The sequence below is a fragment of the Cupressus sempervirens genome, chromosome 1 (assembly GCF_028749045.1).
Source record: "Cupressus sempervirens isolate cs-2001-9-10 chromosome 1, ASM2874904v1, whole genome shotgun sequence".
Taxonomy (NCBI): Eukaryota; Viridiplantae; Streptophyta; class Pinopsida; order Cupressales; family Cupressaceae; genus Cupressus; species Cupressus sempervirens.
In genome coordinates this window covers 743325344-743340964 of record NC_143118.1, presented here as the reverse complement: position 1 = coordinate 743340964, position 15621 = coordinate 743325344, and positions in this window count along the sequence as shown.

The following is a 15621-nucleotide window of genomic DNA, read 5'->3' as shown; positions in this document are numbered from 1 at the left end:
ATCTAATTGCTTAATATCTTCCCAATTGGGTGGGGCAACTTTATTCCTTTCATCAATGCAATTTATCCTTCCTATTCATTGTATTCTACATACCTCCTTTGATGAGTTAGTACTTCTCATTTCAACCATGTTGGACTAGTACCCATAGGAGACATATATTGACCAAATGGGGATGTCATCTCTAAAGCTAGTCTCTTTCCCTCATCAATCCTCTCTAAGGTACTTTATACTCGCAGTTGTTCTACCAGTGGAGTGGTCTTTATGATTCTCAAAAGAGGGGGTTCTTAGTGTATAATAGTTAGTGTTTGTTCTCTTACCCCATAAATCTTCCCTTCCTCTGAAACTTCCTCTATGTGTAGTTGCACATATTCATCTTCTCCTACTATTTGGCTATTAGGCTTTGTGATTGGAGGAGAAAAAAAAAGTAGTATCCCATTCTTTTGGGGGTGAAGGTAGCGATTTTGGTTTTCCCAAAGATAGAGGAGGTATTTTCAATTACCCTTTTTGAAGTGGAGGCAATTGATCCCAGTCCTTGCCCAATAATTCTCATTGCAATCAATCCTTTATCACCTCCACCCTTTGAAAGAGTCCGTAGAGGCATGAATTTGAAAGCTAAAAGATCTAACACATACGAACCATCTCCTTCTATTGAATTTGAAAGCTAAAAGATATAACACATATGATCCATCTCTGTTTATAGAATTGGTCCATCCTTCCTTGTCTTGATGTGTAGATTTGTCAATTTGGATTCGCTATTCTCAAAAGGCTAGGGGAGTTTGTGTCGATCTTGTTCTTCTTTCTTTGTCAGTGGACCTTTCTGATCGGGTCCTCTTGTTCAAAGGGAGATGTTCAATATCTTCGTCTAATTCCTCATCCGTGGCCTCAAGTATGGTCTCTAGAATCAAAGGATGAGTTCTTTTCCTCTTTGATTTCCTTCTCTTTACCCAAATTACATCAATTTTTGTTTTAATCTTCTTTGGAATCGATTTTAAGACCTTTATTTCTAATGGGGTTTCTTCAAGACAAGCTTCCTCTACCTTAGTATAATTTCTTATCTTCTTCCCCTATACCTTATTATTGATGCAGAAGTATGCCATCTCTCGCTCATTTCTATAAATGGTCTTAGGTGTGATCAACGAATTATCATGATATAGAGTGAGACTAAGCTTCATTCTTGTTCCCCTTTTTGGCCTTGCAGGTGCGTATAGATTTGGATCACTAGGTATTGGTGGAGAACATAAAAGTTTCCTAAGCCACTCTTTTGTGAACTCAATGGCATGCCTAGCTTGATGTTGTATATCATCATTTTCCTTCTACCTATCTAAAATAATTGTCAAAGATGTATTTGGCTAACTCTATATGTATTGTTCTAGGGTCTGTCAGCCCTAGGTATTAATTTTGAATTTCTAGAACCTTCTGAGTGGCATAAAATTCCCTATTTAAGAAAAGCCCAAACATTGTCTAAAATAGCTATGGGTGGTAGTTTGAGCTTAGTCTTGCAGATTACTATAATGAAGGTGTCCATGTGGGTTAGCATATTGTACTTGTGAATTCTATAATTCTGTATTTATGGAAATAATGAGAAGTCCATATTTTTTTCTCACATATGTTGTTGTTTCTTTGTTTCTATTATGTGTTTATGGTATTAAGGGGAGCACCCTTCATTAAGGGATCCTCATGAAAAGGTACATCTCTTGCACAAGTTATTTAGCTTCTCGCTCATGCTCCTTATACCAATTTTCTGCTATGTTATGGGTGATTGTTTGGTATTATCTACGATGAGAAGGTGAAAGATAGTTTCAATATTATCTTGTTAGACATAAAGGACAATTTCTAGAGTAATACTCTTCACCACCTTTTCCTTGGGTATGTAATGTTGGGCTAGAGCCAGAATCAATTCAAAGGATTGTATTAACACTAGGTGTGATGTTGCAATCACTAGGGCACTCATGAGGGGTGATGAGATCATCTTTCATCTCTCATGTGGCTTTTTATAGAGGACTAGGAATTTGCTTCAATTTATATGACCTAGCTCTATATCACAGATATTTGAATGTTGGTCAATAAACTGGGACTTCCTTGGTACACATTAAAACTTAAAGGCCATTGGCTTTGGCATAATCTTCTCTACCATGGATGATGATGATGATGCCATTTTGATTTGCACAAAAGACAAATATGGGTGAACCCACAATAATGGGTTCCATTTTAGTGGGACGAAGAAACTTGAAAAAGTTGACAAATTTTTGCATCTCTATTCGCCATACATTCGCGCGAACACCTTAGACATGAACACACGAACATGTACCTAGCGTGTGTTCACGCGAACATGGCAAGGTATGTTTGCGCGAACATGCGCTAGGTACATGTTCACGCGAACATGTGGTGAGCCGATTTTTGGTGCTTAAAAATGTCTTTTTCACTTTTCTAACCTCATTTTTATGGCGAGTACTATTGATTGAGCGTTCGGGCGAACGTGTGGCTTGAGCAACTTCCGTCAACATCATCTTCTTGTTTTCGTTCTCATTTTCATTATCGGGTATGTCAAAATAATATTAATTTAATGTTTTCAACGTTTTTGAAGTATTTTTTTATATTATCTAAGTAGATTATAATGTTTTCAATGCATTTTTTTGTCTTTTTAAAACATATTTGAATGTTATTTACGTTTTTAATAGTTTTGAAAACATATTTGAATGTTATTTACGTTTTTAATAGTTTTGAAAACATATCTAAATGTTAATTTAATATTTTTATTGTTTATTTATATTAATTTAGAAAACAGAAAAATATTTTATAGAAAACATTAGAAAACATTAGAAAAAATAGTAAAAAACATATAATATAAAATTTAGGAAAAACATTAGAAATTTTTTTTAGAAAAAACATTACGAAAACATTAGAGAATTTATAATTTAATATAAAATTTAGAAAAAAATTATAAAAAACATTAGAAAAACATTAGAAAATTTATAATTTAATGTAAAATTTTGAAAACAAATTTATAAAAAATAGTTTAAAAAATTAGAAAATTTTAAAAAAACATTAAAAAAAATGAAAATTTAGAAAAAAACATTAAAAAAAATTAGAAAATTTAGAAAAAAATTGTAAAAACATTACAAAATTTAGAAGAAAACATTACAAAAATATTAGAGAATTTATAATTTAATATAAAAAATTTAAAAAATATTAAAAAATAAATTTAAAAAAAAATTAGAAAAAATATTAGAAAATTTATAATTTAATATAAAATAAATTAGAAAACAATTTTTAAAAAAATTGCAAAAACATTAGAAAATTTATAATTTAATATAAATTTTTTTTAAAAATTTTTTAAAAAAACATTAGAAAAATGTTTTTAGAAAAAAAATTTAAAAACATATTAGAAAAATATTAGAAAATTTATAGTAATATAAAATTTAGAAAATAAATTTAGAAAAATATTAGAAAAAATATTTTTTTTAAAATTAGAAAAACATTACAAAATTTTAGAAAACAAATTTTAAAAAAATATTAAAATGTGTGTGTGTGTGTGTGTGTGTGTGTGTGAAATTCACTTTAATGTCTTAACCTTAGAAGTTTAATTAAATGACATATCTTAAGGGTCTAGATCCTGAATTGTACATGTAAAAATATGGATTAAAATGTATAATTTTTTATTTTGAACATAGATGTACATGTATATTTGTTCATGGTTAAAAGTAGATGTATGTACATATTTTTAATAAATTCACATTTTTATATGTATAATTTGTGTATATGTTAACTATTGATCTTAATTTATCTTATAACTAAGTGTAATTAACTATATTTAATAACACGTCTTAAGAGGAGATCCTAAATTATACATAAGAATGTAGATTAAAATGTATATTTTATTTCATAAATGTACATGTAAATATGTTCATTTGGTAGATATAAATGTACATACATATGTTTTCAATATTCATGTTTAAATGTACATATGTTATTATTTTTAATGTCTTAATAATTAGAAGTATATAATTCACTATATAATTCAATGACATGTCTTAAGGGGAGATCCTAAATTATACATATATAAGAATGTAGATTAATTTGCATATCTATGTATGAATATAACATATGTACATCCAAACCCTAACCCTAACCTAACCAACCCCTAACCCTAACCATTATCCAAACCCTAACCCTAACCTTGATCTTAAAATTTAATTTCTAAGCCCAATATTATAAATGATAATAAATACCCTAAATAATAATCTTGAACCAAATCATAAACTTCATATGCTAAGTTCCCTTATCCTAAATTCTTAACCATGGACTTTAATATTAACCCCTAAATTTAATGCTAGAAATTATTTAGGTTTGTGTAAACCCTGACAGTGTCATAAGGTCTTAAATCTTACCCTAAAATTGAGCCTAATTACACTAAAACCCTATTTGAAAACCTAATTGAAGCCTAACTTACATAAAATTAAAACAAGTTGACCCTAATCCTAAATTGTTAAAAATTACATCTGAGATACATGCACATACATTCAAACACATGTACATACATGAAGTATGACCCTTGTTTTAAATGATATATATGTAACCCAACTTGAAACCTAAACCTTGAAACATTATCATTTAAGAGCAATATAAATAATTTATTAGGTACCCTTTAATTGAATTCTCTAATAATACCCCCCAAAGTATAATAAAATCTTAGAACAAATTAACTCTAACCATAACCAAACTCTCAACTTTAAAGTCATCTTATACTTATATGCAAATTAATCTAGGTCTGGATGTGTTACAAATTATCTAGGTCCATGATGTGTGATGTATGTTTAATTACATGTGTATAATTTTTAATGTTAAAAATAAAAAATAATGTACAATAGACAATTTAGCTCTTCATACATTTCTACAGATATGGCTTCACACGATATGCTTGATGCGGCTTCTGGTGCGACACCTAATGTAGTTCCTATTGCGGCTCTTACTGCGGCTCCTACTGCGGCACAAGTTGATGCAATTCCTATTGCAACACATGATGCAGTTCTCGATATGGCTCCTCGTGCAGCTTGTGGTGGGGCTCCTTATGTACCTCAACATAGGGCTCGTCGTACAACTCATGTTCTAGCTCCTAGTGCAGCTCATGTTCCAGGTCAGGCTGCACCTACAGCTCCTGCTGGAGGTCCTGCTACACCACCTCCATGCATCGATATCGATGCATTATTTGCATTTTCAGAGCATGAGGTTGCTAGACTGCAACACTCTATATTGACCTCTGATGATGGTCTTTATAGAGACATATGTACTACGATATGCAGGAGTTTACAGGATTTGACAGCTAGGTTTAGAGGTCACCATTCATTTACTCCTGCCATATTAGCTTCCATATCTAGGGAGCTTAGGGCTAGGGTTTCAGGAGATGCATCATTCGATGATGTCAAGAAGGTAGCCCCCAAAGACGTCATCCAGAGAGAGCTATTTCTAGCTTATGAGGGGACACAGGGTAGGGTGAGAGGCTACAAAGTCACACGATCCAAAGACCCTATTATTGCTAGCATGATCTATCCATGATTTTTAGCTGTATATGGTCGTTATCCTAATAACAACCAAATACCCCTTTATTTTGCACAATAGTTGTACACTGAGTTTCGTATAGGGCTCAACGTCAACTACTTGGATATTGCTGATTATTGTGGATAGGGGTGTGGTCGGATCGCAAATCGTGACCAGTACCACAGTGTAGATCGTCTGCCACCTATAGACCTTAGATAGTTTGTTGGACCGAGGATGCCTCTTGTGATTCCTACACATGCACCTATTGCAGATAGAGTCGTCATTGCTTCCCATAGGGAAGCAATTGACACTATTGGGCACATTGCATCTGCAGCAGCTACTATCACATCAGATTCTATTGGTCATTATCTTCATAGTCGATGTCCTCGTCCACTTGGTCGACCATCTTCATAGGCATCTAGTAGTACCTCAGGTGCCTCCTCTGATGATGCATATAGAGTTGCTGCGCTACCATTGCCAGGTGATATTTGTGGTCTTTCAAGACAATAGACACGTATGGATATGGCACTGTATTTTTTGGAGGATATGTTGCACTTTATTAGCTATATTTCTAATACACAGAGGATTCCAATACACGCGGTGATGGATGTTGTTAGACAACATCATAGCCCCAACACAGTTCCACAAACATAGGCTGCCACACCAGTGACAGATGATACACCTGTGTGTAGCTCACAGCATTCGGCACTAGACTCACAACACTCTACAGATGACTCGAGCATACGAGTTGGAGATGTCCATATCACAGCTAAGGGCCTTGATGATTTTGGTAAGCAGTTGAGAGGCCTATCTAAGATTGATACTAGTTCGACCTTGGGTATTTCATCATACATGGACCTGTTATTTGGACCTAGCAGCACTGATTCTACACCAAATGTACCCAGCCAGTTACACAGTCCACTTCACTCAGATTTACTAGCAGTTGGACATGGAGTTTCAGGCTCAGGTGCATCAGTAGATGATATGATGGAGTCTATTGATCATCCTCCACCTTCAGAGACCCAGGTACATATATAATTTATTTTTAATTTTAAATATATATGAAATTAAAAAATATGTTCATTTATTGAAAAATTTAGTTCAGATATATATGTAGATATTTAATTTAATCTTTAACTCATAATAAATCATGTAGGCACAGGTCGCTGAGCACATGGTTACACATACTGTGGGTTCAGGGCATCATATACATGAGAGAGATGATTCTATTGAGGCACCTGGTAGTGCTCAGGTAATTGAGTTTTAAATAGTTTGTTTAAAGTTATTTAAATATTTTGAAAACTAGATATATATTTATATATATGCAAATTTGTATTTAATTTGAATGTATATGTACATTATGCACGTATGTATATATATATATGTTTTAAAGATAGAACTCTGACACATGTATATATATATATGTATATATATTTTCAGGGCTTGGTTGATGCGCCTCGGCGAGGGGATGTACAAGAGACTTGATCAGAGGGTTGTTCTATTCATATGTGTCTTGAGGGGTCCTTCTAGTGGTAGATCATATTTATATATTTTTTGATGCATATATATTGGAGGTCCAGTTTACATGTACACATGTATTTCAGTTCCTTGATGACATGCATGTACTTTCACTATTTATTTGATTATTGAGTATTTCAGTGTTAGATACCATCACATGTACGTATATATGACTTTTTATATTTTTCTACTTATGTATATTTATTTGAGATTTACAGTTTGCATTTCAGATACATAGATATATATTAGATCTATAGATGTTTATTCTTGAGACGTGTATATGTGTACATATGTGTATTTTTTTGTGTTATAGCTATAAAACATAATCTTGAGACATGTGTGTACATGTTTATCAATTATCAATTAGTAAGAAGTTAGAAAGATACATATTTCTTAAACTATCAATTACTAACCTGCTAAAGATAAATATTAGTTTTATGTGGATAAAAATATGTTAATTAGGTAAGCCAATACATTATTTTAGAGAAATTTTACAAAATATAATATTAAAAAAAAAATTAATTTAAAATAATTTAAACTTTAAGAGTACATGACCGTAGATGTAATAAAGTAACATTAAAATATATAGTTTTTTAATAAACTGACCTAAATGATAACTATGAACTTATAATCTTACAATTTTGAAAACACATACTTTAATTTTCACTTATGAAATTCAATCTAGTTTGAAAACAAGTTGATAAATGAATTTAAATTATTAAATTCATCCATGGTACAATTAATTTAAATTATTAAATTATATAATTTTTTAATAAACTAAATTTGATAATCAATTACTAACCTGCTAAAGATAAATATTAGTTTTATGTGGATAAAAATATGTTAATTAGGTAAGCCAATACATTATTTTAGAGAACTTTTACAAAATATAATATTTAAAAAAAAAAAAAAAATTTAAACTAATTTAAACTTTAAGAGTACATGACCGTAGATGTAATAAAGTAACATTAAAATATATAGTTTTTTAATAAAGTGACCTAAACAATAACTATAAACTTATAATCTTACAATTTTAAAAACACATACTTTAATTTTCACTTATGAAATTCAATCTAGTTTGAAAACAAGTTGATAAATGAATTTAAATTATATAATTTTTTAATAAACTAAATTTGATAATTAAGAACTTATGATTGTACAATTAAAAACACATTTAATTCAAGATGAAATTCAATAGTTTGAAAAAAAGTTGATATTTAAGAATTGTAACATAGATAATGAAATTGTGTAAGTTTGAAATTGTAACATAGATAATGAAAGTGTTTAAGTATTAAAAATACATAGAGGGTATGCAAGACAAGCAAGCAATGTTTGAAGTATGTGACGCAATCCCTAATTTGTGTCCCAAGGAACCAATTGGTTTTGGAGTTCCTAGGAAACCTATTGGCTAGCGTTCAAAGGAAATCAATGTGTTCATGCAAGGGCCACATTTCTTCTACTATGAGAATGATGCTTTTGCATCAAAGGATATTTGGAAGACAATATCCAAAAAATTTAATAGTGTTGAACTAGAGTTGGTAGACTCAATGTTCTTTTCAGCTTCTAGAAGAGCAAGAGGGTATGTGCATAACCTTCTAATAAAAGAGTGATTTCAAGAAGAACCTTTCCCCCCATGACTATTTAGGAAGCACTTCTGCAAATAAAAAAGTATTGGCCTTCATGGGATCAGACGACAAAAAAAAATTCCATAGACTCAAGACGATGTGGCACTGTCCTTATTGATCAATTGAGAGTTATGATTCGAAATGCATGAGGGCAACTGCAAGATAGTGCATAGAAATGTATACTTCAAAAGTGTGAAGAGTGGAATTTGGTATGGGTGGGGCCAGGTGACCTCATCCCTCTAGAGCTCCATGAGATAGAGCTTATATTAAAATTTGATAGAGATCACACTCGTGGAACTTCTTGTCCGACTGACCGCTTGTGTTGTTTGGGTAATTCATTCTAAATAGATATAGTTGAATATCATTTATCAGTCTTGAAAGCATTATATCCTGATGGCGTCAGAGTACTTTCTTTGTTTTCTGGTATTGGTGGAGAAGAAATTGCTCTTCATCGATTTGGAATACATTTAAGTTATGTTGTATCTATTTTAAATTATGAGTTTCCTTGCATTGTGATGGAAGTGAGAGAAATAATGCACTCAAAAGCCTCAGCTAATAATTTTTCCTGATCAATGTGTAGGCTCATTTTTTTGTAAATAACTCAACATTAATAGACTACTTGAAAAAAGGAAAAGGATTTTAACCAGAACAGAATGTTCTCTACTGATTTTAAATTGTCAAATCAAAGGATTAGATACCCTAACTAAGAATACTATTTTTTTTTCGTTTTCAAATTAATTTCATAAAGGTCTACAATCAAAAAATACTTTTTTTTTAACCAGAGTTCAATTTTTAGTCGTCTAACGAATTTCTTTGAACTGACTCTAAAGTGGTTTTTTGTGGAAGCTTGTCGTAATAATAATGTTTCCGATCTTCTTTAATGGATGGTTTATAATTATAACTTTTGGAGGACCTCCATGGGCTTAGAAAGTATGTGTTTTGTTTTACAATGATACAAAATCACCATATTTATTGTTTGCAACTACTTGAATTTTCTTGGAACTTTTTAAGGTTGAGTATTATTAAATTCATCCATGGTACAATTAATTTAAATTATTAAATTATATACTTTTTTAATAAATTAATGAAAATTAAGAACTTATGATCGTACAATTAATCTAAACACATTTAATTCAAGATGAAATTCAATAGTTTGAAAAGAAGTTGATATTTAAGAATTGTAACATAGATCATAATTCAATAGTTTAAATTCATCCATAGTACAATTAATATTATAGTTTTTAAATAAACTAATGATAACTGAAACTTAGATATTCAGATTAAAAATAGAATTTCACCAAAGTTGATATTCACAATTTCACCATAGTACAATTGAAAACACATTTCACCAAAGTTGATATTCAGATTATTATAAAATAAATCTTAGAGGTATAATCAACCATGATGTACACTTATAACATGCAATATTTTTTCATGATCTTCATTGTCTAGTCTCCACTTGCGACGTACACACTTAAGTTTGGCTGGATGCAAACAAAGCCCTGTAGCAACGACCAGGTGGCTGTATTGTAAAACTTTGTTGTCAGGTTGATAATCAACAAAGTGTATTCCATGTTGGACTATTTTCTCTTGCTTCAAATATGTTCCCTCTATCACAACAGAACCTGTACCACAAATTTAAGTGTTTTAAAATTTGAGAGATATGAAGTTACCTAGATATATATATTTATTTAAATATATATGTGCATGTGCATGTATATGTATAATTTACCTATGGGGAACAACATTCCATCACTTTCTTCAGGGTCATATAACTTTGTCCTCTTTGCAGTACATCACAATAAATAATAACTGACACATTCATGATTTCTAGGCTCAACAATCACTGCAAAGACATCTCCTGCATAACAAGTATACATGAATGCATGTGTACAATATATATATATAAGACAGTTGAAATCGATAATTAAATAAAAATTTGAGATTAATTTTTATGATACTCACCCACTTTTACCAATCCAGAGATATGATTATAATCATTAGAAATCAATGGAATATCATCAAAATTTTCATCTTCTTTATCAAATGTATCGGTAACATCAAGTGGTATCGAAATCCATGCACCTGTATATCCATGTGTTTGATTGATGCATTCTTTATAGTTTTCATCAATGCAACTGTCACAAAAACATGAGTATTCTCTTGTCTTCAATGTCCAATTGCAATTATCTGTACTCATGATTGAATGTAAGGAACATGTCTTTTCTATCCTCTTGCAACCATGCATGTTTTTTCTATTGACACCTGAAAGTTTGTTAAATTGAAAATATAGAAAAATTAAATTTAAACTTCAACGAATTCAAAAATAAAACTTAACAATAAAATTTTATAATTTAATTGTGCATAAAAGTTAAACAGACGTACACATCCATAACTGTTATCTCCCAGAAGACTCTATATGGTGTCTGTCAACTCATTGTTGATGATGTCCCAACCTCATCTAATGCAAAATGAGTCTTACACCATTCAACAACATCATGTGCATCATTTACACGAACTCCCTAATAATTCATTTGATACTTTCACAAAGCACGTTGGATGCAAGCTCCAACACCATCATGTTCACCTTTTCCATGGCCACTCTCAAAGAAATTCCATATGTGTTTTGTATTCTCATTGCGATGATATCTACACAATGCATAAAATGGTCTCAATGATTTAAATTACGTGGCACATCCATCAGACCAAACATAATGTTTATCAACATTTATGTTTCTTTCTTTCATATAAGAAAAGAACATATTGAAGCAATGTTCTACATAGTGAATGACATGTTCTTTATCATCACTTATATAAAAATGATATTCCTTTATAATTACTCATGCTTGAACTGTACTCTGAACACCATCCAAATCTAACTGTGCATGTCTATAAAAAACATGTACCATAATAGTGACCTGCTTATTAAAGTAATAATCTAATTGAATTTCTTTCTGATGAAGAAATGAATAGTTCTCTGCAAAATCAACAACTGATACAATTGTTCCAAGTGGAAAATTATCTCTCAGAGTTTGAAACTGTTGTGCTTGCCACTTTGCAAAAAATGCATGACAAATATAAGGTTGAATCAATTTCTTAAATCTATCCATAAATGTTAGAACAGGAAACTCCTCTTCAACATATTCCAACCTTTTTGTTTCTTTCCCCAACTTTGTTTCATTCTTGACATACTTGTAACTTTTGCAATTCAATATTTTTGTTACATCAATATTTTCAATTTTCAAAGGAAATAGAGCCAATTCACCACATGTTTCACATAATCCTTTGATGCAATTTATTTTACCAGTTGGATCATCTATGTTGTCACACAAAATGGATGATATAAATTCACTTCTCCTACTAGGAGGAGCAGCATGAAAACCATATGTGTCTTCTATAAACTTTCGAAATACTTGATAGTGGAGATCAAACTCAATATGATGATGACAACAACAAGTTTCAAACACTTTGTTTGACCTCACAAAGTATGGCTTCAATTTTTCAAACAATTTTTTCCCAACTTTTACATTAGGATGTTCATTACAAAACGACACATATAACTCATGATGTGTTGGGTCCAACCAATGTTTTGTATGATGTTCATATTGACTAGGTGCAATCTTATGCATGATAACATCTCTACTATATGATGAAGGACGAGTGTTATCAATCCAAAATGATATGACTAAATTTTTTAATAACTCTTCAATTCTATTAGAACAAGGTGCTCTACACATGATTGCCTAGTTGGCCTCCATAGTACTGTAATCCACAATTAATCTTCTCTTAACATATTGTCTCATTGTTTTCCTACTAAAACCCATTTCAGACAAAATTGAAGATATTTGTCTATTTTGAGACATATTTTTACTTACAAGAGACATCAACATCACTTTTCTTGCTAGAGTCTTATCTTTAGTTCGAGAGTGTTTTCCTATGTTTCTCAAACCTTGTTTAACATTTTCAATCAAATCAGTTTGCATGCTAGAAAATCTTCTCTTCTTTGATGTTGTGTTTACAGCTAAAAATTTCAATGCCTCTTGCAACTTTTTTGGTGTAAGCAAAAGTGAAAGCAATTGAGCTTGTTCAAGTGTTTTAGTATTATCAAATTGAGTCATAATTTCTCTTATCTTCTTCTTTATTGACCTTCTCTTAGAAAAACTTAATGGTTGAACACTAGCTGCAAGTTTTCTCAATTTATCTACATCCATTTTAAGTAAATGATCTAAATTCTTATGAGAAATACCATACTTTATAGATTGGACAATATTTAAGAGTTCATCCATACCAGTTCCTGCACCTGATCTCGACCCTTCTCTGATTTCTGTTACTAGACTTTCTACAGGGACTGATCTTGAGCCTTCTCCAACATCCATTGTTTCAGATTCAACAGGGAAAGATTCTGACCCTTTTCTGACTTTTGTTATTTGAACCTCTGTAGGGACTGATCTTGAACCTTCTTCAACATTCATTGTTTGAGATTTTGTAGGGAGTGTTCTCGACCTCTCTCCCATATGCACTACTTCTACTTCTGTTGAGCCTTCTTCAACATTTCCTTCACCTTGTTTAATTCAATGATAACGTGCCACAGTCTTCTAAATATTTCTTTTTTCTACTTCATCAGATCTTTTTCTTGCATATTTGTTTTGCCTTCCTTTCTTGTTTCCCATTATAAAATAAAAAATAATAATAATTTATCCCTTGCCTCAAGATAAATTTTGCACAATAACCAGATAAAAAAACCACTGTATAGATTTTTCTGTCACTGTTGCTACTTTTAAATTGTTTGACAAAAATCAATAGAATGTAGTCATCTGCAACAAAGCATAAATATTCTTCATTATAATATGACTAAAATCTATGAGTCACAAACATTCTTCAAGAATAAACATTATAATAAATATTCTTTAAGAATAAATTGCTACATAATGTTAGAAATCCCCTCTTTCCTTTGTAGCTCTCATGTCCTTCTGTCTTCTCCAAATGATGTAGCTCCAAATGATGTGAGTCCTAAAATCAAGTCTTCACGTCCTTTTGCGATATTTAGGAATTGGTGGTATCTCGTCAAACAAGGGATTAACATTGATGTGTTCAAATGTACCTTATATGATTTTGATGGTTGATTCTTGATGAGACCTTATAGGTGCCATTATTGCATTTGATAACTCCAAAGGTTGTGTCCTAGTGAGTGTTGGCATGATACCTCAAAATGCAGATGTAGTGGAGGGAAACTTAAATGAACTTTATGCCTCTCAAGTGCATACCTAGACTACCAACTGCACACTTGAAGTGTGCAGTTGATCAAAAAAGGTTGCAGTTGGTAAAATAGAGTTGCAGGGTGCCTAAAATGAAAATTTTGAGTGTTTTGAATAATTTAGAGTGTTTCCTAAGGTCTTGGGATGCAATGCAAGGTGTGGAAGTGCATATTAGGATTCTTGAACTTAGAATGAAACACCTAATTACCAAGTGCATCCTAAAACTATCAACTGCGCCCTGAAACTACCAACTTCACCCATGAAGTGTGCAGTTGGTAAAATAGGGTTGCAATTGGTAAAAGAGGTCAAAACTTCATAATTAAGATGTGGGTATGCAAGATATGAGTGTTTTTGAGATTTTTAAGTGTTTAGAGATGTTATGCAATGTGAGGAAATGCTAAATGACATAGGTTTTTGATATGCAAAGTGCAAATATCCTAGGGATGTTATGCAAGTGAAAATGCAAGGTGTCGTTTTGAAGGTATACAAGATGAAGAATATGATATGCAAAATGAAAGTTAGAGTTATGTTTTAGACTTGGTAAAGATGCTAAAGGTAGGTGTACCCAAAGTGGATTATGCAAGGGATGGTTTCCTAGGGTTGATAATGACATTTAGGCAATGTAAAATGAGGATAGGTGATCAAGAAGACAAGTTGGTTGATGGACAATTTGATAGGGTTTGATAGTGAAAATGATGCTACGGTTTGCACAATGCAATATGAGGGGGATATACCACTAGGGTAAGTCAAAAATGACATTTAGGAATATGATTATGCTAATGATAGAGGTATACATAAGGTTTTTTAAACTTAGGTGAAATCTTGACAAGGTTTTGACAATGTTTGATGTTTTGACAAGGTTTTGCAAGTTTCCAAGGTGTAAATTTGAATGTTAGCTTTTATCTTGATTATGTTTTACACACACGCAAGACACATTAAGACAAGAATAGCTATTGTTAAAAGTGAACAATCACACCACAACCTAGGCTTTAGGACTGTATCCACTAAATTCCTACTTGAACCAAAGTTCAACCGCGCTTATCTAGAGCGGACAACTTAGGACCTTGGCACCATAGGCTCCCCCTTATAGCACACTCACTTCTTGGGGCTACCAAGATCCACGTCTCAAGGGGCATGACTTCCCAAGGGACTGTTGTCTTTGCTAAGGACCTCGAGAATGTAAGATGTCTTCACGGGCATGGGTGACCCCTTGAGCTAGTGGATAGAAAGGATTTTGGCCACTAAAACATGGTTTTTAGTAAGGGCATTCTGTTCAGCAAGTGAGTGATAAACTTCCTTAGAAGTTCTCCCAACCCCGAGAATTGAGGTTTGATGCACCATAAGGGTACTGGAGGAGAGCTATCACTCAGCAATATCGTCGACACAACTTTCACCAAAATCGAGTTTTATATAGCAGCTGGAACGTTGACCTGGCTTTTGGCCCGTTACCGCTCTGAGGTTGTCCCCTGGCATACCCAATATCGAGTATCTTGGTCCAAGGCAAGCCTCCTATAAAAGTTACATGGATTTCTCTTCCACCCAAGATCCACGAATGGCGAGGGGAGAGGATATGTCCAATGCAACTCTTAGGGGTTTAAACACTGTAGACACACCAGATAGAAAATAAAAAGTTCATTTTAAGCACCAAATGAATTGTTATTTAATCTAATAAATCCACACACATGGTT